The following is a 23,305-nucleotide window of genomic DNA, read 5'->3' as shown; positions in this document are numbered from 1 at the left end:
AAACGTAATATAAGGAAATAGCATCTTGAAAGTGAAATCCAACAAAGTTGAGAGTTGATTCAAGTCCCTTCAGTTCTTCTTTTGTGTGGAAATGATTTTGTTTTTAAATAAAATCTTATCCGTGGTCATGTTCAAGTGTCCACGGATTATCCCTAAGCAAAACCATTGAGGGTTCACATCTTTGCTCCTTCATTCATTTGTTCACTGATCGATTCATTCAACAAATATTAATGAGTACCAGCTAATTGGCAGGCCCTGTATTAAGTCCTGAGATATAGTGGAGAGTCACACATGCCTGGGTTTGGGGAAATGCTGCCTTTTCTATTGAATCCCATTCCCCCTCTGCAGAAATATTCATAATGCCTGTTAGCACATTAAGGGCTCTGAGAAGTCCTGCAGTGAAGAAACCTGTTTAACCTTCTCTGATACAATGTTTCCTAGACCTTTGTATCCTTAAGGGACTATTCTTTCTGGGAATACACTGTGGGAAATCTAGGTTAAGATGAAAGAGGCTGTGCCGAAGGACAGGATGACTTTGGATAACAAGGCAGGTAAAACACTGCTTTAATTCATACTTGTTGATTCCAGGGGCTCTGTCACCAAGCAGTTTGGCCCTCCACTTAATGAAGAGGAAGCATGGACTGCCTCAATTTGGTCCAAGACCCTTTCTATTCTCTGTATTTCCAGTGGCCACATTTTTCGGCTCAGAAAATAATACAAGTTCAATATGACCAGCGAGGTTTTTCAGTCCATTCACAATGGTCCTGGAGCTAGCTGTTGGCCAAAAGAAACTTCCTTACTATTCACAATGCTTCATTTGGGGGAAATAGATGAAAATATTTAATATATGGTTAAATAGGATTCTTTTAAAACCATTCCAATACATCTACCATCTGAGAGACGAGGTAATCTTTGGATTGCCCTTTTTGAAGTTATGTACTTTCATAAAGTGAAAATACCCCTCAAAAATTATATGCGTGTACTACAAAAAAAATTAATACGTGGGAACTAATGTAAGCACATGGTACTTTTAATTTCTCTGTGGCCCCGGGGCACAGTTATCTGCTCTTTTCTGGGAAATCACTCATCATGTAGCTATTGGGGAAAGGGAGCATTTTGGCCCCCTTTCTGGGAGCAATCCAATGCAGTATGGATATTAATTAAATTTATTAAACAAATAACACAGCGACTCGGGGAAGCAGGGGTCCATCTGCTCGTTCTGCAGACAGATCTCTGCAGAGACGCGAGCTGAATGGTAGTTAAAGCGAAGTTGCCGAGCTCAGCAGATGGGCTCTTGTCTCCAGTGGGGGAGATTTGGTGGCGGTCCAGCAACTCTTCCCCCCACCCCCAGGTTTTTGTTCCTTGCAACTGTGATTGAAGAAGCCCTTTTCTGTCTTTTCCCAGCCTTGTGGCCCTCTCTCCCACCCCACCCCGCTTTGTTTATGTGAGCAATGTTTAAATCTGAGTGATTTGTTAGAGAGGCAAGTCCCGGCTGATCTCATTTTGTGTATGTGCTGTAAAGCTCAAGCAGAAGATAATTAGGAAAATGTAATCCCATTGACTTTACACCCCACTTGTGTACATTACAGCAACTCAGCCTCGTGCCCTGGAATAAAACCTCTGAACAGATTTGAATTTAGTCAGCATTCCCATTCCTTGCCTTTGGAAGTTATTATTCTGAGGTTTAGATGCTTATGGATCTTAACATCGTTCCTTGGATTGCCTTCAGACCTAGGCGCCTTTTAAGCCATGCAATTTAAGGATTCTTGTTTGTTTGCTTTTTCCGTATGTCTTCATATTCTGTTGGCAAGAGTCTGGGTGCCTTAAATCCCGGTGTCTCCTTCACTTGCCATCTGGGATGAGATGACAGTGTTAGATCAGCCCATTCGGGATCTGCTGTGTCTTTTAGAAACCCACCTCCCCACCTCCCCACCAGCCTCTTCCATGACAAAAGGTGGTGAGTTTGAAACCTTTCTGTAAGGAAGAACCACTTTACTTTCAGTGGATGACCGCTTCCCCGTATTTGTTGTAAGTTTTGACAAAAGCCCACTTGGACCCAATTTAATGCTAGCATGTTAGGTTAATGCAAATCACCCCTCCCGGCCTTTTATCCCTAACTGAATCTTTGCAATAATTATTTTTGTAGAAGGCTCAGTCATTTCTGGCATTTCATGTCCCCTCACCTGAGACCAGGGCCTTTTCGGGGAGGGGGGGGTGTAGGGGGGCAGACGAAGCCTGCTAGGCAGACTGTGTGCTCTATTCATGGTAAAGTTTTGGGCTAGATAGATGCCACTTTGGGCTGAGTCCTGAAATGCCCTTGTCTCAGAGAGATAGGTCTGGTTCCAGCCAAACTGCCAGTGGGACACATTTACAGAGATAAAGGCACCTCTGTGGGATAGAAACTCTTCCCATCAGAGTGTGTTCCCTCCCTGGCCCGCGATGCTCGGCCAGCAGAGGTCTCTGTTGATTACAGAACCCAAAGACAGAGCGGATGAATCTGGGGTTTCCATTATCTCCAGGTATGCCGAGTTTTGTGGGACGATGGAGGCCAAACCTTTTTTCCAGTTTGTAAGAAGAAGTTGGTTGTTTCTGTCGCTCATGAAGGTGTTCACCAAGTCCAGTTTTGATATTGGGCTGTGTTTGTGCTTTATGATACCGAACCTGAAACCCCAGTCTCATCACAACCAGGAGATGCAGTGTTTTAGCTGCTGGTGCCAGCCCCTGCCCCTCACTGGGGATCCAACAACCCCCCCCCCCCGCCCCGCCATGCTAATATTCATAATAGGAAGGCTTCCGTTACTATGGCAAATTGTTGGAATGAGGTGGAGATTTTGTTTTTCATTAGAGCCCTGCCAGCGATTATTGTGAACTCTGAGAGTTATCGTTCCATCCCAGTTTTTTTTATGGAATTTAAAAAGGCACAGCAAAAAAGACAGTCATGAAGTGTCTGGTGAAAAATGTTTGTTTACCAGCAAGTCGTAGGTGAACTGCCAATTTATTTCTCTAATTTGTTGGAAGTCAGAATTGGCTGGGGGCAGGGGGAAGACTCTACATTTTGAATTCATAGGCTATTTACCAGTGTCTGCTCCGTTTCTCCTTCCCCCCTGGTGTACCTGGGCTAATTCTGTTCTCTGATTTAAATCGCAATCTACTGGCTCTGGCATCTCAATTTAAGGGAAGATTGGATGTTGTTTTTCAAAGGGAATTGCAAGTGTTTTACTCTTGTCTGAAAACAGATTGTGGCTTCTTTCCCAAGGATAAGCTTAGGAATTACATATAAATCTCAGGGTTTCATTCTTAGCAAAATGTTTTCAACCCTCTTGTCCACACATTAGTATAAATGAATAAAACAGAGAAAAAGCCAGAAAACACCCTGACAGACAGTGTGTGAATATTTCTGATCTGCTTCCTCAGCCTGCCATTCTACTGAACACATTTTGTTTACTCTACGGCTTCTAATTGCTTTATTGCAGATTTTGTAGGCAGCGTGACAACTTGGGAGTAAAGGCATCAAAAAGCTCTTGATGGGCAACAGAAGTTAACACTCATCTGTAAGGAACCAGGGAGCAGCTTGAAAAATAACAATTTATTTTAAAATTCTCTGATAAGGGCAGGTATTTTTCAGATGTACTTGTTTATTTGATGATGTTGTACCTTTCTTCTGGGAACTCAAATGCAGACTTTAAAAATATTCACTCTGGGACTACTCCTTACTGTCTGTCATGCTTTTGCTGACTCTTTAGTCAAGAGGCCGTGTTTGGGAAGATCACCAACAGCCTTTTGTAGCCACTATCTCAGAATGACAATGTTGTAGCTCTTCAAAGCATGGAGCTCGCTGTGTAGGACAGAAACTGACGAAAGGTCTCTCCAAGCGAGACCCAGGCCTGGCAGCTTGTACCTGAAAACACTGACGGTTGACCTGGGCCTCGGGGGACACAGCCCAGCTCCTGAGAGAAAAAGTAAGGTTCATGGCCCTTGTCATCCCCCAGCCTGTTCCTGTGACTCTGTCTTATTTCTGTTACATGTCTAGAGCTTTTCATAATCCTGGATACAATAAATATTGATTGATTGTTGATTAAATTTGCATTTGGTTTCCAGGAGCCACGCAGAATAAGCCAGCACACTATGTTTTGGCCTCGGGCCATCTGAGTCTTCTCAGGTCCAGGAATCCCTTATCTTTGCTGTGCTGCAGAAAACAGCCTTCCATTCTTCTGATCTAGTCTTCTGAGGTCAAGCTGACCGAAGGGCCTTCTTGAGGCTGTGTGATTCTTTGTTCTCACTGTACTACTGTGTATTTTAATTCAAATTCAGAGTCTTGTGGCAGGAAGGGAATTTATAGACCCGTAGCCCAGCCCCCTCCCAGTGACAACCATGGTGGAGGGATCTCGCTGCTTGTCCATTTGTCCAGTTATCCAACGACAGAGAGTTTACTCCTGCGTTGTTGCAGTTTTTAATTTTGTGTTTTTAAAATACTCGAGATGTTAGAAGCTCCTTCTTTAAATTCATGAGTAGAAGTCACCATCTAAGGCAACCCGGACTTGGTTTCGAGAAGTGATGAAAATAAAATCCCAATTCAGCTCCGTGGTATCATGATATCCTTTTCTACATACTATGTCTTCAAGTAGGCTTATGTATATTTAATGTTCCCATATTTATACATTTCCAGATATGCATATGTTTAATGATCACTAGCTACCACTGCTAGTTCCTGGGCGAAGTGCTTTATATGCGTCATGCCGTTTAATCTTCCCATCGTACTGGTATTCTTATTTTAAAGATGAGAAGATTGAAGCAAGGAGATGCTGAGTGAGTTGCCCAAAGTCTAAGGAGTCTAAAATAATCTAACGTCGTAGCTCATAGCCAAGCCTGGAGTTGCAGCCAAGTCCACGGACTCCCATTTGGCCTCATTTAACTGCTCTGCTATGTTGCTAGCCTGTATTTACTCATTTCTCATTTCCTTACATCCCTAAGGAATCTGAAGCCTGTTCAAACAAAGGTGCACATAAAATAGCATAGTTCAAAGCCAGAAGAAAAAGAGAAATCATATGAGAACCCTTCAGATTTTTGGAGGGAGCAATCCCATTGTGCCTAACTTGGTACTTTCTAAGTCAACGTTGCCAATTTCTGAAGCTTTCTGCCTATTGGGAGGAAGGTGGGTTCCTACACCGGTAACTCTTTGGGGGCAGAGGCCTTGTCTTGCCACCACTGTGCTCCTGGGTCCTACCCGACAGCGTTAGGATTGGAGGAGAAGACTGGTGACAATGAAGCTGGATACCGAGGTTTGATTCAGGTTGTTGCTGCTGAAGCACGCTCATTCAGAGCAGGTGTGGGGTCAACTTGGATGGCATTTGTGACTTGGGAACCCAAGGCGAAAATGGGAATGGGAGGGGCGCCTGGGTTAAGCCTCTGCCTTTGGCTCAGGTCATGGTCTCAGGGTCCGGGATCGAGCCTCCGCATCAGGCTCTCTGCTCAGCAGGGAGCCTGCTTCCCCCGCTCTCTCTGCCTGCCTCTCTGCCTACTTGTGATCTCTCTCTCTCTCTCTGTCAAATAAATAAATAAAATCTTTTTAAAAAAATGGGGATGGGAGAGGAGGAGTGGTAGAATAAATATTTTATCATCTGTATGCTATTTTGCATTTTTTGTATGTATCACTGTAAAACACCTTGTATCCCTTTTAGAATGAGGCAGGGCATTAAAAAATGCTTATATATTATATAGAAGCACATACAAACACAGAAAATATTAGATCGAATTGACCCGTTTAATGACATCCTTTGCTGTCTGCTGACATAGACAGAGAAAGGGTGGAGGAGGCTAAGGATTGCCAGCTTTGCAGACTAGGTGGGGAGGCAGAGGGGCTCTCCGTGTGCTGTGGGAGCCACCCTGGCGAGCATCCCGGAGAGTGTGGCTTCTAGGCCTTTGCCACGCAGCTCATCTTCTTCTGGAACTTGAGAGTTCCCCCCCCCCAAAACTGAATGTACCTCAAATTCATGCAGGAAGAACAGACATGTTCTTACTTTATTACAAGCAATGGTACTTCCATTCACACAGCTGGGGATAGTACTGAAAACATTGCATACATCACATGCATGTCATATTGACTTTAGTCAACCAACCTCCCCCTTCCCCCCTGGTTTTCATGACAGATTCCCCGCCTTAGATTTGTGCACCTGACGTTTTATGCCTAAGTTCGTGGCTTGGCATTCGTTACTCCCATTTTTTGGGGAGAAGCAGGTTCAAGGAGGCTGGTTCAGTCTTCCTTGTCTTGTGTGGTCCCACCTTTTCTCTCCTGCCCTTGTGGCCCCTTCATTTTTATTTGTTTGCTCCCAGTCCTCAGCGTCATGTCCCTTGCTGTGGTTGATTCCATGTGTTTGTGACCAGATGGTACCAGAGCCCAGAGTGATGGGTTTTGAGGGAATTTTCACAATTATCTTCTCTGGGTGGGGAGTATTTGTAAAACACGGTAAGCAGCCCGTACTGGGGGTCTCTCATACTGTCTCATAGTATGCTAAAGTGACTGCCAGCCTTGCCCTGTCATCTTCACGTGCTAGGCCTCCAGCCCCTGGAGGAAGGGGAAGGAAGGAAGAAATCCTACACGGTTCGATCAGAACTCAACAGTCCAGTCATCACCGGGTGCCCTCGGCACACTCTTGCTTTGTTCTCCCCAGAGAAAGTTAGAGGGTGAGTGTGGCAGGCCTGTTCCACAGAGCTGCACGTGGCTCTCCTTGTCTAGTAACCGGTGCTGCTTGGCTGCGTTCAGGATGCCCAAGTCAGGTGGTGAGGTTTTGTTGTGTTCCATGGGAGCTCGTGGTGCACATCACTTACTTTCCATCAAGACAGGGAGTCGGTTCTTGAGTGGCTCTTTACAATCCAAGCCAGGCTGGATGAGTCTCACTCAACCTAAGAGTCTCTCAGACATCAAGACCTTTTGTTTATGAAGAAGAAAATTTTGGGATAGGGAAGAGCCTGATGAAAAAGATTCTTTCCTTTGGATAGGTTGCATCACAAAGAGGAGATTGTTTTCCTGTCTCCTCAACGGGGCTGCTGTTTCTCTGCTGGGATGACTCAGAGAATAAGAGTCATGAGACTCTTAAATAATGAGATAGTCCTTTTCATCTTAAATAATGAGATAGTCCTTTTCATCTCTGACATCTGTGTTTTTCCCAGCCCTTCCCAGGGGTCACTGAGGTGCAAAGACAAGCTTTGGGTCAGTTCTCCAGAACTTTTACTGTTTGTAATACTTGTTGTTCATTCATTCACCAAATATTTGTTGAGTGCTTTCTAGAATCAGGACAAACTAAGAAAGCAACAACAATGGGTCCCTGCCCTCCAGGAATCTCTGTCTAGAGAAGGAGAAAGATATCAATTAAAGAATTGATCATAGCAACAATATTATAATTACAAAAGTGGTAAATGATTTTAAAGAGACCGGACAGAGAGACCTCATTAGTCTAGTCGTCATGGGACAATTCCAGTAATCCCATCCACGAATGTGGATGCCCAGATGTGGGTTGGGGGCGGGATGAGAGTCAAGAACTAGTGTGGGTGGACAGTAGGGAACAAGATATTGAATAATGTGGTGGTAACTCTTTATAAAGGCAATGAGTTGATCTGTTTCATGTAATCCTCTTTTAGAGCTGGAATGTTTTAATCAAGTGTATATTTCCCTTTCATAATCAAAACTTATAAAATAAAAACTAGAGAAGATGGATTGTTGGCGTATACACAACATTTACTTCTCGCTGTTGTGGAGGTTGAGAAGTCCAAGACGAAGGTGCCAGGAGATCTGGTGTCTGGCTAGGGGTGACTTCTGCTTTATGGACACTTGTCTTCTCACTGTATAGATGGTGGGAGGCGTGAGGAAGTGCTCTGGAGTCTCTCTTATAAGGACACTAATCCCATTTCCTGAGACTCTCCGCTCATGACCTAAACACCTCCCAAACTCCCCACCTCCAAATACCATCCTGTTGGGGATTGGATTTCACCATATGAATTTTGGGGGGATATAAGCATTCAGTCTATAGCAGTGTATGATGCATCAATCTATTTATTCTTGGCCCTGTCCAAGGTGGGATGCCATTCTAGTGTGGAATCCTACTCTTCCTTAGGACATCTCAGGTCCCACTGTGAGCGAGGGTGTCAGCATCAACCCATATAACATATTCCAGTGACACATCATTTGTCTTTTAGTCTTGATATAAAAAAAAATAATAAATACAAGTGAAAGTTCTAGTATTTTCTTCCCACCTCTCCATGCTTCTCATCATTGGATCATCCTGGATAGACGCTTGAATGTATATCCCAGACTTTGGAGATCACTGGACTAGAGGACAGGAAGATTGTTGGGGGATACTAAAGGCAAGCAGAGTAAAGCATCATTTAAAAAATGTAGGGGTGGAAGTGAGTGATTCTCTGTGCAGCAGGTGAAGAGTTTGTTTCTTTTATTTGTTCATTCAACAAACAATAAATTGAGCATTCTGCCAAGTGCTGTATTATACACTGGGGAGAAAAAGATAATTCACTTGGTCCCTACCCCTGCGCAGCTCCCAGCTTCAGGAGGAAGACTGAAATGCAGATGAGAAATTGCAGAACAGTATGTGGAAAGAGTTAGTACAAAACTTTCAGAGGCCCTCACCTTCTGGGTGTCTTTGTTACTTTTTTAATGGACTCGACTCTGACCACTGCTTTCAGTTGCACTGCCTCTTCCGTACAGCCTTACCCCCACACGAGAGATGTTACCGTAGGTTTTATTCTACGTGCATCTTATCACCTTATAACAGTCTCTGTAATTACTTATTTATTATATTTATTTTTACTGTCTCCCACCCACAAGAATATAGCTTCCCAAGGGTAGGGATATTGGTCTGTTTGGCTCATTAAACTGTCCTAACTCCAGGAATAGTTTGTTGACTGACTGAATGAATGAATGGAGCAATCATCCATCTCTGTCTGATTGTTGAAGGTTGTAGACAGAGGCGGGGGGTGGGTGACCAAGGAGGATGTAATAAAGAAGGTGATGTTTGAGTGGGCTCTTAATATGGGCAGTTGAAATTTTAAGAGGAAAAGACATGTTGTGCAGAAGGAACTGTATATACAAAAATACAGAGATGAGAAATAGCCTAGTGGGTTAGGAAAACACAAATGGTTCAGTGTGGTTGGGACTTAGGGTATATGGTGGGGAGCAATAGAAGATGAATTCAGACAGTTGAGGAAGATTGTGAAGCCCCTCATATGTGGTGTTTATCATTGGGGAACTTCAGCGGAAGTACCTGAAGATCTGTAAAAAGAGAATTTGATAAAATTTGTGTAACATACAGAACATCTTACTTCCTTTATTTTCAAGCCTGATGTGCTTGTCCAGAGCATCATAGTCAAGGAAAGGACTTTAACGATGCCCTTGGGCTTCGGATGAGGCCTGAGAAGAAACGGAAAATCTAGGTTAGGAAACAGGTTGTTTCCGGCTGGCCCATCAACCACTCCATAGTAGTTGTTCCTGTATATATAGAGAACTAAATGAAAGAATACACTTTCTAAGCAGTGTCCAGATGACCTCCAAAGTGAAAAGGATAACACTTAGGTGGTGTTTGGTTTCATCCCATTGTTGCTGGTGTGAATGCCCCTGGATGTGTTTGTAGATCATCTCCAGAAATCCTTCCTGATGTTACAGTTTTGTGATTAAAAGCGTGAACTTTGGCTTTAGAACAACTTGAATTTGAGTCTTGACTCCTTCACTTGCTAGCTGCATGCCTTCTGTAAGTTCCTTAGCCTCTCTGAGTTTCACGTTCCTAATGGAAGGATGTCAGTGTCTAGGGTTGCTTAAGGATTAAATGAGGTGGTCTGTGGAAGAGTTTCAGGTACTCATGGGAATGTAGTGGACATTCAACAATGGGTGAAAGAAGATTCATTCCTTATGTTCATGGGGAGAAATGAGGTGTTTGGGGTCAACCTTGATAAGCGTGTATGGGGTTGAGACACATTGATGTTTCACTGTCTTTAGTCAAAAGCAGAATAAAATGAACATGACCCATTCCATTACTTAAAAAGTTGGTTAACATTTCCTTTGTGCCAGACAGTATTGATGGAAATAGAAACTCAGCAGTAGAATTACAGAAAAGATGCAGTTTTTCTAGTGACCCATAAGGACTGAACGTACCAGGTACTGTGTTCCTCTTCCACGCTGACACTTTGGGGTGCAATGTAAGAAAGAGAGTTGGTTAAATTGGGATGATACTAACAAGGTCAACGTTGTAAGTATGATGCCTGAAACCAACCAATCAGTGCCACATAGGGAAAGGGCCAGCCCTTTCATTCCACACAGCTCTGGAATGTTGAAAATGACACAGGATGGGTAGGAGGAAGGTTGGCTCCTCACTCATGGAAAGGTCCTTGAGCCTTATGCCCTCTTGGTGGTTCATTAATCTCAGCTACAATTTGATCTTGGTCTATCAGGCCCTGTGCTACCTGCTTTCTGCTGATCATCTCACTGTCTATGCATAAAAGCAATTTAAACATTATTTCCCCTACTATATATTCATTTGTGAAGCTTAGAGAAGTGAAGAATCTTGTCTAGTTTTCCTTGAGGAACAAGTGGTGGATTTGGGACTTGAATTTCTGTCTCGTTCACCCTGAATTGGTAACGTCTAAGCTATGCATTTTTGCTCCGAGGTACAGCTGTCCTGTGCTTCTTTGTTAATGAAGGTTAACCATTTTTTTTTTTTTTAAACATGCATTGGAGCAGTTTGAATTCCTGTAAGACACAGATGAATGTCTTTTTTCTTAGTATCCGGTGTCTAATGACTATGAAATGATAGCACAGTCATTTGTGAAGGTGACTTGGACAACCGTCCCTCCAATGAGCTCAACAATAGACCATTCTCTTGCTATTCTGTGTGTTCATTAAAACAAGCTTTAAAAAACTGCATGTGTTCATTTGGATACTGACTTCAGAGGGTAGGAAGAAGTGACATACCTAAGTAATCAGTTTGACTTATCTCGTGATGTTTTGTACGTTTGGGTATAATATGCTTAATTTATGTGTCATCAAGCTAAAATAAATTTTAACGTTCCTAGTTTCAGATAAGTATATTTTATAATAAAACATTAACTTTAAAAAGTCAGTGAAATGATCATTTGGGTAATAGGCTGGATTTAAGATACCCAAAAGATCAGATTACTGCGGTTGAAATTCTTCGTGGAGCATGAATCAAGCATTTTGGGAAGTGGCATTCATTCTGTTAGACTTGTTCAGGATAAAGTTTCAGCGGATTAACACAAGGTTCAAGAAGTCCAAACCTTCTGATATTCCTAAAAAGCCTGGACATCAGCCTGGACTGAAAATTTGATTTTTACACAATCACTTAGCTTTATGTTATTAACATGCCCAGGCCTGGCTTCCACCTGGACTGGTTATGAGCTACACATTGGCTTTTGGTCTTACCAGGGACTTGGTAAAATAGGGTAAATTGCTTGTGCAAATTTATCACCACTTCCCAAAAGGAGAGCGTACTGCTCCCCCCCCCCCCCTTCAAGCATGTGCTCTTTTCATAAATTCAGAGACTCTTTCTAGAGGGAGTAAGTGGTAACAGAAAATTTTAAAATGTTACCATGTGCTGGAATTTGGCCTTTGTTTACTTAAACATTATTCAGCCAGAGTTAAAATACACTGCTGGGGCCCTTTAAAACATTTTTTTGAGTTAGATTTTTAATTCAACTATAAAGACAATTCAAGTGAGAAACTTCAGCGCGTTGATTTTCTTCTTTGCGTCATTGCACTGTAATTAGCTGAGTTGTGTTTTAAATGCAGCACAAGAACATCTTTCTTGTCTGTTTATGTCAGAAAAAAATGGCTAATGAGCACTTATCAAAAAGATGAACATTTTTTCATTAGATTAAGTAAAATCAAAAGAGATTAATAATGTACTATTATGTTCCAGCTTGGAATAAATTGAGTAAAATAGCTAATATCTTCACAGCTTCTTGAGAATTTCTTCGCATGGCAGGATCCTCCCCCACCTACTTAGGCTTCCAGGATGTGCCCGTTTGTGGCGACTAGCTTTGTGAAGTCAAGGCACATTCTTAAAGGATTTGGAATGCCCTTAATATTATTTATAAAATCCGAGTATCTACGAAGCAGGTGTCAAAATTGATTTCCTTTGGATATGCTCATGTTCTTTGCTCCTTATCAATACAGTTCTTAAAAATCGTTTGAGAAAAGGATTTCCCTCTACTTTCTCTCAGAGATCAGTCACAATGCCACCTGGTACTTAGGACACGCAGAGCATTCTTTTATTTTGAGATTTTTTTTGGTGTTTGTTCATGTGAATGACTACTAGCCTCCGTGTTCCCAAAAGGTACAGGTGATAAAGGTTGATTCCTCGGGGAAGTTTAATGTAAAAATGTACAAATTTAAGAAACCTTCTCCTTATAAATGTCACTTAGATGGCAGGTTTTTTCCAGGTCATCAAAGGTTCTAAGACATTGCTTTCTTTTTTACTATGTGGAGTGAAAATCCATTTTTATCAGTGTGTTCTTGGGGCTGTATGTACATATCCACAAAGCAACTGATAGAACAAGGCCTTATATGGATAAAGAAGAATTTAACTTTCTCAAGTTTTTTGAGTTAGCATTAAGGTAAATGGAGAAGAAATAAATTCTCTATATAAAAAAAATGAAAAATAAACTGCTAGAGACTAAATATAATCATGTAACTTCTGTCCACTCAGCATACTTTTTGGGAAAACATTTTATTTTATTTTTTTAAAAGATTTTATTGATTTATTTGACAGAGATTACAAGTAGGCAGAGAGGCAGGCAGAGAGAGAGGGGGAAGCAGGCTTTCCTCGGAGCAGAGAGCTCGACTCAGGGCTTAATCCCAGGACTCTGGGATTATGACCTGAGCTGAAGGCAGAGGCTTTAACCCACTGAGCCACCCAGGCACCCTGGGAAAACATTTTAATTGAAGTACAGTACATTCATAAGTGAAAGAAGCCTGATAGGTTTCTACAGAGTGATATACCCATGTAAACATCACCCAGACCAAGTTGTAGAGCATTACTAACCCTGCAACAGCATTCTTTACTCCCTAGTACTTATTGAAAGTAGTAATTGTTCTGATTTCTGTCACTGTAGCTTACTCCTGGTGTTTTTGGAACTTCACACAACAAGTATTCTTTTGTGTTTTGCATCTTTCCCTCAAAATTATTTCTGTAAGATATCGTAATGTGATTATGTGTACCAGAAAGTCATTTTTCGTTGTTGTGTAGTACTCCATTCCAGCAATCTACCCCTGTTTATTTATCCATCCTTCTATTGGTTTTGTTACCAGTTTGGGGCTACATTAAGAATGTTGCTATAGGTATTCTTGTATGTGTCTTTTGGTGGACATATGAATGCATTCCTTTTGGATACATTCAAAGCAATGAAATTGCTGGGTCACAGGGTATGCGTGTGTGCAGTTTAGTAGCTACTGGGAATTCTGAGTTGTAGCTACCATTCACGTTCCCACCAGAAGAGTAATAAACTTCTAATTGCTCTACATATTCACCAACAAAATAAAATTTTAGCCATTCTTAGGGGTTTAAAAGTGAAATCATTGTGGTTATCATTGCATTTTCTTGATGGCTAATGATGATTAGCACCTTTTATCATGCTTATTGGCCATTTGGATATCCTTTTTCATTATGTGCCTACTTAAATCTTCTGCTTATTTGAAAAAAAAATGAATAGTCCATTTTTTTCTCATTGATTTTTAGAAGTTCTCTATATTTTGGATATGAATTCTTTGCTGGATATGTGTGTTGCATATCTTACTGGTATCTTTTGATAAATATAAATTCTTAAGTTTGAGGAAGTTATATTTATTAATCTTTTCTTTGTATGGTAAATGATTTTTATGTCCTGTATGCAGAAATTATTTTGCTCACCCCAACATTAAGAATATAGCCTGTGTTACTTTCCAGAAGGTTTAGTGTTCTTTTTACATTTACATTTACATGTAATTCATGTGGAATTGCTATGTATGTGTGCTCTGAGGTGGGTTAAAATTTCATTAAAAAATGTCAGTTATTAAACATACCATCTTTTCCCCCATTGCTTTGAGTAGTACTTTTTTCATAAATTAGGTGGTCTTATATGAGTGGTCTATTTTCTAGACCCTCTATTCTGTTTTGCTGATTTATTTGTCCATCGTATACCAATATCACTATTTTAATCAGCCCATACTTTATCGTACATCTTGATATTTCATAATGTAAATTCCTTAACTTTATTCCTTTTCATGGGTTTTTGTTTTGTTTTGTTTTTTGACTATTCTAGCTCTTTTGCCTTTCCATGTAAAATTTTAGGATCGGTTTATTAATTTTTATAGAAAAACCAGCTCAGGTTTTGGTTGGGTGTATAATGAACTTCAAGATCAATGAGGAGAACTTGACATCTTTGTAATACTTAGTTTTCTAATCCATGGACACAGCTATCTCTCCAGTCTTGTAGCTCTTCCTTAATTTCTCTCAGCAGTGCTTTATAGTTTTCAATGTATGGATCTTACACATTTTTTTATTAGCTTTTTTCCTAGGTATCTGGTATTTTTGATGCTGGGGATTCTTAGATAGCTTACATTATAGTAATGTAAATGATATTGTTTTAAAATTTCATTTTCCAGTTGTTCATTGTTAGTATAGAGAAATATAGTTGATTTTTTTAAAGTATGATGTCTGTATCCCATAATGGCTCAATTCACTTTTTAATCAATAGTTTATTTGTAGATTATTTTGAATTTTTAATGTATATAATCATATCATCTGTGATCAATGACACAGATTTTTCTTTTAAAACTTAGAAAAAAATAATTTTAATTTTAATTTCTTTTCTTTGGACCACCATGCTTAATAGAAACACACTGATGATAATGTAGCATTAAGATACCTAATAGAAGTGATGATTTCAGACACCCTGTTTCATTCCTAATCTCAGGGGAAAAGGAGGTTTCCTTCTATTACTAGTTTATCAAGATTTTTAAACATCATGAATGGGCACTGAATCTCATCAAATGTTTGTTTGGGGGCATCTACTGAGTGACTATACTTTTTCCTCTTTAGTTAATGGGGTAAATTCTATTGATTGATTTTCAAATGTTAAACTAGCCTTGTTATTACTGTTATAAATTAACTTGGTTGAAAAATCTTCTTTTTTCTGTATCATAGGACTTGATCCATTAATATGTTTGATTTTGTCAGATTCCTTCATCTATGTTCATGAGAGAGATTGGCTTATACTTTTCCTTTCTGGTAATAATTATTTTTTGGTAAGTTTTGGTAAAGGCCTCATAAAATGAGTTCAGAAGTGATTTTATTTTATTCATCCTATGAAATAATTTATATAAGATTAGTGTTGATTCTTTCTGAAGTGTTTAAAGAATTCACTGATGAAGCGATTTGGGCCTGAAGTCTTCTTAGGTAGACTTTAAATTACAGTTTCTTATTTTTAATGGACATAGGACTGTCTGGATTATCTATTTTTTTCTTGTATCACTTTTGATAAGTTAGTATTTTAAAAAAAGGTATCTGTCCATTTCATCAAAATCATATAATTTATTGGTCTAAAGTTATTTATAATGTCTCTTGTGTTTTTAATGACTATAAGTTCTGTAGTGATGTTCTTTTTTCCTTTATAGTATTACTATATTTTATGAAAAAAAATTCCTTTTTATTTAGAGAGCCAACTTTTGGTTTTGTTGTATTCCTCTATTGCATGGATTGGCAAAATATGACTCCTGGTTAGATCTACCCATCACTTGTTTTTGTAACTATAGTTTTATTGGAATACAGCTAAATCCATCCACTTATGTATTGTCTGTGCTTGGTTTTGTACTCTAATGGCAGAGTTGAATAGTGGTGACGGGTCATGTAGTCCACAGGGTCTGAAATATTTAGCCTTTGTCCTTTTACAGAAAAAGTTTACAGACCTGTGCTCTATTATACTTTTTTCTTTTTTAATTAATTTTTGCCTTTATCTCTTATTACTGCTCTTATATTTTCTATGAGTTTAATTTGCTGTTCTTTTTCATGCTTCTTGTTAGGCCATTGATTTTCATCCTTAGATTTTCATTTAACAGTTATATTTTCTCTAAGTACAGATGAGCTATATCCCACAAGTTGTTTTTTTTTTAAAAAGATTTTATTTATATTTTTATTTATTTGATGGATTGAGAGAGAGAGAAAGAGAGAGAGATCACAAGTAGGCAGAGAGGCAGGCAGAGAGAGAAGGGGAAGCAGGCTCCCCGCTGAGCAGAGAGCCTAATGCGGGGCTCTATCCCAGGACCCTGAGATCATGACCTGAGCTGAAGGCAGAGGCCCACTCAGCCATCCAGGTGCCCCTACCACAAGTTTTTATATGTCATATTTGTGTAATTATTCTGTTGAAAATGTCTTATTTTTCTATTGTGATTTCCTACTTAACTCAAAGGTTATTTACAACTTTATTAATTGATTTTCAGGCATTTAAGGATTTTCAAAGTTTTTTCCTTGTTATTAATTATTAGATTAATTTCACTCTGGTGAGAGAGCATACTCTGATTTTAATTCTTTGAAATTTGTTGAGATGTGTTTGATGACCTGGTATATGTTTTATTTTGGTAACTGTTCCATAGATACTTGAAAATAAAATATCCTGTAGTCATTGAGTGCTATGTTAAGTTTGTTGATCATGTTGTTCTAATTTTTTAAATTTTAACTAATTTATTTTCTGCTTGTTCTTTTAGCTACTGAGAGAGGTGTGTTAAAGCTTCCCACGGGGTTTGCGAATTTGTTACTTTTTTGGTTTTGTTAGATTTTACTACATTTGAGACTATGTTATGAGATCTTCATGTTGAATTGACCTCCTATCTTTACCAAATTTTTCTTTATATGTAGTAATATTTCTTGCCTTAAAATCTATTTTGTCTGTTTTTAGTACATTTATACCAGAATTTTTTTGGGTTAATGTTTGTATGTTTTCCATCTTTTTCCTCTCAGCTTTTCTGTGCCCTTACATTTAAGTAATGTGCAGTTGGGTTTTTAAAAAAATCCATTTTGACAATCTTTACCTATTATTTGGAGTATTTAATTACAACTAATGTAATTATTGTTTTTTTTTCCTCAAGTCTACTACCTCACTTTGTTTTTTGTTTGTCTCATCTGTGTTTTGGTCATTTCACCTTACATTATTTCCTTCTTTTGGATTTGAAGATTTTTTTATTGCTTAGTTTTCCTTTTGTTAACCAAATACACATTTTCTGTTATTTTTATGATTATCCTAGAGGTTACAACATGCATCCTGGATTTACAGTCAACCTTAAATTAGGATTGTCACCACTTACTGAAGAATGTGGAGACCTTGGAACACTATATATATATAGTGTTGTTATATATATGAACACTATATATATATAACAAAGTATTTATATGTATAACACTATTGTTATATATAACACTATATATATCACTGAATTTACTATCCCTTTGCTACTGCTGTGGAATATTTTAAATATCTACATATTTATATTATATATATTAAATACCATAAGATATTGTTATTATTATTTAAGGATTCAGTATTAATTTAAACTTACCTACTTATTTGCCCTTTCCCCTGCTCTTCATTCTTTTCTGCATTATTATGCTTTCATAGGAGGATCATTTTCCTCCTGCTTAAAGAGTACCATTCTATATTTCCTTTAGTGTAGGTCTGCTGGGATGAATTCTCTTAGGTTTTGTTAAAATGGCTGTTTATTTAGATTTTATTTTTGAAGGGTATTTTCTCTGGGTGTAGAATTCTAGCTTTGCAATTATTTAAGAGTTTTCAAGGTGCCATTCTTTTGTCTTCTGTTTTCCATTTTTTCATCAAATAAGTCAGCCTGTTGTTGTTGCTTTGAAGTTAAAATTTCTTTTTTTCTTCAAGATTCTCTTTGTCTTTGTCTTTGGTTTTCAGCAGTTTTATTTTGGTTGCTTTTCTTTAATTTAACAAACTTGGAGGATAATGATTCTTGAATCTGTGGTTCCATCTCTTTCAGTTTGGGAAAATTTTTCTGTCAGTATCTCTTCAAATATTGCTTCTTGCCCATTATCTGCTTCCTGTTTATCAGAACTTTAATTACAACAATTATATCACTTAAAAAAAAGTTCTGTCCTATGTGTGTCAGTTATGCTTGTTTGTATTTTAAATCTTTTTATCTGTTTGTATTTCAGTCTGTATATTCAAACTGATCTATGTTCCAGTTAGTTATTTTTTTTCTTCTACTGTGACTAATATGTTGTTTAACCTATCTACTGAATTAATAATATAATGATTATATTTCATAGATTCCAGTGCTCTGGTAAAATGGTTTTTTAAAATCTGTTTTTGAACATATGGATGATAGTTTTCAGGACAACTTTAATTTTTTTAATTTCAAATTTACAGAAAACCTGTAGGAACAGTGGAAAGCATTACTGTATATCTTCTACCAAGAGTCACAAATGTGTTACATCTTTTTTCCCCATTTGCTTTATCATCCTTACCTCCACACACAGGTGTTCTCCCAAGCCACATTCACACACACACTGTTTCTTTCTGAACCATTTGACAGGATGTTGCAGATGTCATGCTTCTTTATTCCTAAATTCTTCAGTTGAGTTTACTAAAAACAAGGAATTCATCTTACATAATTACAGTCCAGCTCTCAAAATTAAGAAGTTTCATATTGATACAATACTATTGTGTAATCTACAATCTAAATTCAAATTTATCAGTTATTCCAATAACGTCCTTATAGCTGCATTTTTTCCCCAGTCTAGTATGTGATTTAGGATCATCCATTACGATTAGTTGTCAGTGCTATTTAGTCTCTTTTAATTGAAAGTACCTCATTTGTCTTTCATGATCTTGATATTTTTTAAGAATATAGAACAATTATTGTGTAGAATGTTCTTCAATTTTGGTTTTTCTGATGTTCCATTATGATTAGATTCAGATAATGCCATAAATAACACAGAAGTGATATTGTATCTCTCAGTCTTTTGGTTTGTTATTGGTGTTATTGACTTGAATAACTTGTAAAATCATACTGTCTTTGTGTGTGATCCACCATAAAGCTACTGTTAGTGGTTTGTAATGAGTGAATAATTTGTGGAAGAAATATTTGGGGACCAAGAAATAGTATGTTCCTTACCAAACTTGTACCTAGTTTATTTTAGCATTCATTAATTATTCTTGACTGAATCAGTTATTACTATGATATTTGCAAAATGATGATTTTATAAATCTATTATCCTTTCTACATTTATTACTTGGCACACTTATGTAACAAAAAACTTTTCCCTTAACCCCATCTATTAATCTCATTTGTCTTTCATTTAAGAATTCTTATTTAATTGAGAAGATGATACTCCATCAATCTTTTTCTTTTAGAGAATGGGGAGAGGGGGCAGAAGGAGATAGATAGAGAGAGAATCCCAAGCAGGTTCCGTACCCAGCATGGAGCCTGATGCAAGGCTCATTGTCACAGCCCTGAGATTATGACCCAAGCTAAAATCAAGAGTCTTGTGCCCAACTGATTGACAACCCAGGCACCCTCCCCCCTTGATCTAATTTTTAAATCTAATGCTGAAATATTCCAAATTTGGCTATTTCAAATCCCGTTAGGCAGGGTCCTATGAACTTTTGCCATCTTCTTTGAACATTCTTTACCTGCTGGCACAACAAGATGTTCCAGGATCATCTTTTTTTTTTTTTTTTTATCTGCCTCAGCATTGGAATCAGTCATTTCTTTAAGGCATCCTGGTTTCTTTTAGTGGAGAAAGGTATTTAGAATCTAAGATCTGGACACTTAAGTAAGATCGTTTTGCTACTGGAGTGCCATTGTGTCTAGGCTCAATGGGGATAAGAAATCTCTATTTGTATTTCTAATCTATGAGTTCATATTGGTACTCCAAAATTTAATCTAACATCAGAAGGTTCATTTTAGTTTTTTCTCTTTTCTATTTGTAAATCCTTTCTCCAAGTGAGAAACCTGGCTCACATTATCCTTGACATATCTACTTGTTTTCTCAGTCTTAGAATTGCTAGCCATCCCACTATAAAAACACATGTGCACAAACCAGTGTTTAGAATTTGTTAAAAGATTTTTGTCTTTAGCCTGAGGGTATATAGTCAAAACTCTGTATTCAAAAATAATTATTTTCCCCTTCAGTGTGATTGTTAGTCATTTGAAATATAGTTGGACTCATTTGGTTGTGTTTATATTCCATTTTGTATCTCTTTCCCTTCCATCATTGTTAATTTCATTGCCATCATCATCATCATTACCATTATCATCATCATCTTATGTGAGTATGTAAAACATGAACATGGTCCCCAAACCCAAAATCACCCCAAAAGCTATATTCAGAGGAACATTACTTCCCCTTCTTCACCACCCCCCACCTTGTTAATGTACCCTCATTAGTTTCAGGTTCAACCTTCCTAAGTTTCCTTTTGTAAATATAAACAAATAATTATCTTATTAAACCATCAGCCTGAGGGATAGGCATCGGATCTAACACATCTAGTAGCCTTCTGGAACACCTCTAGGGATGGAGACTGGCTGGTGCCATCTTTATGCCCTCCCTTTGCCGTGCTCTAGAGCACCAGCTTCTCCTGGAAGGGAGCTTTTATGTGTATGGTGCCCTGGTTCTTGCAGCTGTTGCCCAGAGGACACCCCCTGATCCCTTGGCTCTAGTCGCCCACAATGGGGTAGGGGTATGTATACCTGGGTCCCAGGAAACTATGGCAGGCAGAGACAAAAATCTTTTAACAAATTCTAAACACTGGTTTGTGCACATGTTTTTTGTTTGTTTGTTTGTTTGTTTTATAGTGGGAGGGCTAGCAATTCTAAGACTTAGCAGGGTGTCACCCCCAGGACATTGCACAGATAGCAGACTGAAGCACCCCCCCTCCCCAGTCCTGTGACTGGCCTTTTTGCCAGGCCTGGAACTTGGGTCTGAGGAGCAGGCTCCAGGTCTGGCACACACCTAGTGCCCTGTAGAGCTGCTTTCAAGACATACAGGCTGTGGATATCACCTTGGTGCCCTCCCTCTGCCTCGCTCCAGCTATTTAGGATCTCCCAGAAAAGAGTTTATTTTCTCTTCTTTCTTATACAAAAGTAGCATACTGTGTATGTTTTCTTGTCTTTCGCTTATTTTGACTGACTGCAAATATATCCTGGAAATCCCTCCTTATATGCCTTCTTTAGTTTTTTTTTTTTTTTTTTTTTCCACAGCTATGTATTATACCATCATGTGAATGTACCATAGTTTATCAACCAACCTTCCATGTTGGTTTTATCCCAATATTTTTTTCAATAATAAATAATGATGTTCCTTATTTATATGTATTTTTGTATTCTTGAAGGTGTACCTTCAAGGTAAGTTCTTAGATATAGGTCAAAAGTTAAACTCACTTGTGATTTTATTAGATATTGCCACATTCTTCTCCCAGAGAGGTGGAGGACATTCCCACCCGCCGTGTGTGAGAGTGGCTCTTTCCTTACGGTCCTGTCAAGAGAATGTGCCATCAAGCTTTGTATTTTTACCAAATTTAATCACTGAGGAACAGTAATACAGCATAGTTATAATTTCTCATATTTGGACCGAAGTCCATCTTTCCATATGTTTAAAGGTCATTTAAAAACATTTGTGAATTGTCTCTTTGTGACTTTCACTTATTTTCCTTTTGAGTTTTTAAAACTCTTAACCCCCTCAATTTTAGAGATCTTTATGGGTTAGGGATGGATATTAGCCCTTTCTCTCTGAAGTCTAGTAATCATGGTTATTACAAAATTTGTGTGAGTCTCTGAGTCTCTTTATTGTCTTTTTTTTTTTTTTTTTAACAATTTGGGGTTTTGGTTGTTTGTTCCTCTATCCTGGTAGGTTTTGACTGAGTGCAGACTTCGTGCATGAAACGCTACTGAAGCTGTAGGTGGTGTTGTTTCCCTCCAGAGGTGATTTAGTTATCCACTGGCTCACAGATGATGTTTGGGTAGGTGAGCTTGATCAAGGCTGGTCAGTTTAAGGTTTGTCCTCCCTGTAAGAGAGGAGCCCTTCTCAGATTGCCCCTGAAAGTCTGGGGTCTTTGCCCTCCTCCTCAGCATCCCTGAAAGCTGATTTGTGTATCCACAGCAGTGAGACTCCTACTTTCTCCTTAGTTTTTTTTTTTTTTTTTTTTTTTTTTAGCCTTGTAGTAGTTGCTTTCCGCGGGTTTGTCTATCTCCTGAGAGCACCTGCTGTGTGGACGCAGTAGATGGCCTCCAGGGAACCTGTACCTCCCGGCTCACTTCTCTGCAGCTGGCCTATTACTGCTTGTCCCCTTTTCCAACACGACAAGACTCTCTTGAGCTGTAGGCTGCTGCTGTCTCGCAAGCTTTGTTCCCCCACACAGTGAGCCGGCATATACCCGAGTGAGGAACAACAGTGGCAAGTGCTGGGCTCCCTTGCATGTGTCTCCCTGTCCTGCTGCCTTGATTATTTGCTCCTAGCTTCAAGCAGCTCTTCTACATTTTCTGTAGCTTTGATAGTGCTTCTCGAACAGAGGGGTCACTCTGATACTGGTTATTCTATCAGCTGGTGGCACGAGTCCTCTCTCCACTTAGCACGTTTCATTGGATTTGTTTAGAAATGAGAGAACACAGTCAAATCGACAAAGTGTTTTAAAATTGACAAGGAAATTGACCTGCTTATACACTGCTGGGGAGGGTAGAAGTTGGTACCACCTTTCTGGAGGACACTGATTTATATCAAAGTCTTTAACAGTTCATTTGCCCTTGGACAATAATCGTGGGTGTGTGGGAAGATTTATTTACCAAGATTCTAATCCCAGTCAATAAAATTGGAGTCAGAATCCTAAGTACGCAGCAACAGAGGGTTTGATAAATTGTGCTGCTTCAATACAATGGAATGTTACCAGGAATCCAACCTTACAAATGATGTGGAAGAATATGTACACATGGTAACGACTTACTGTAAAGCAGAAGAGATAATGACATGGCGTGTGCAATATGGTTCAACTTAAGAATGCATATCCAGATACATGACTATAAAACTGGAATAATGCATATGGTTAGGGTCATTGGGTTGTTGGGTATCGCCCCTTTGTTATGCATATTTAAAATTTTTTCCATTTTTGGAAATTACCTTTGTTCCAGGGAAGAATATTCATAACCTTAAAAAAGTGCTGATAGTTGGTAGACCCAGCTGATGATATTTTCTGGCAAGCATTTTATATTATACTCGTTGCCTGAATTCTCTCTTTATACCCTTAG

At 38.8% G+C, this 23,305-nt stretch overlaps 1 protein-coding gene across 4 annotated transcripts in view; it reads left to right on the top strand.

The window, feature by feature from the left end:
• The window catches only part of LOC309841351 (uncharacterized protein), a 166,519-nt gene that overhangs the window by 55,752 nt on the left and 87,462 nt on the right, over positions 1-23,305 (top strand). The window lies entirely within an intron of this gene.

Source organism: Mustela nivalis (assembly GCF_964662115.1).
Source record: "Mustela nivalis genome assembly, chromosome: 9".
In the NCBI taxonomy this organism is placed as follows: domain Eukaryota; kingdom Metazoa; phylum Chordata; class Mammalia; order Carnivora; family Mustelidae; genus Mustela; species Mustela nivalis.
This window is presented reverse-complemented; position numbering and strand designations above follow the sequence as displayed.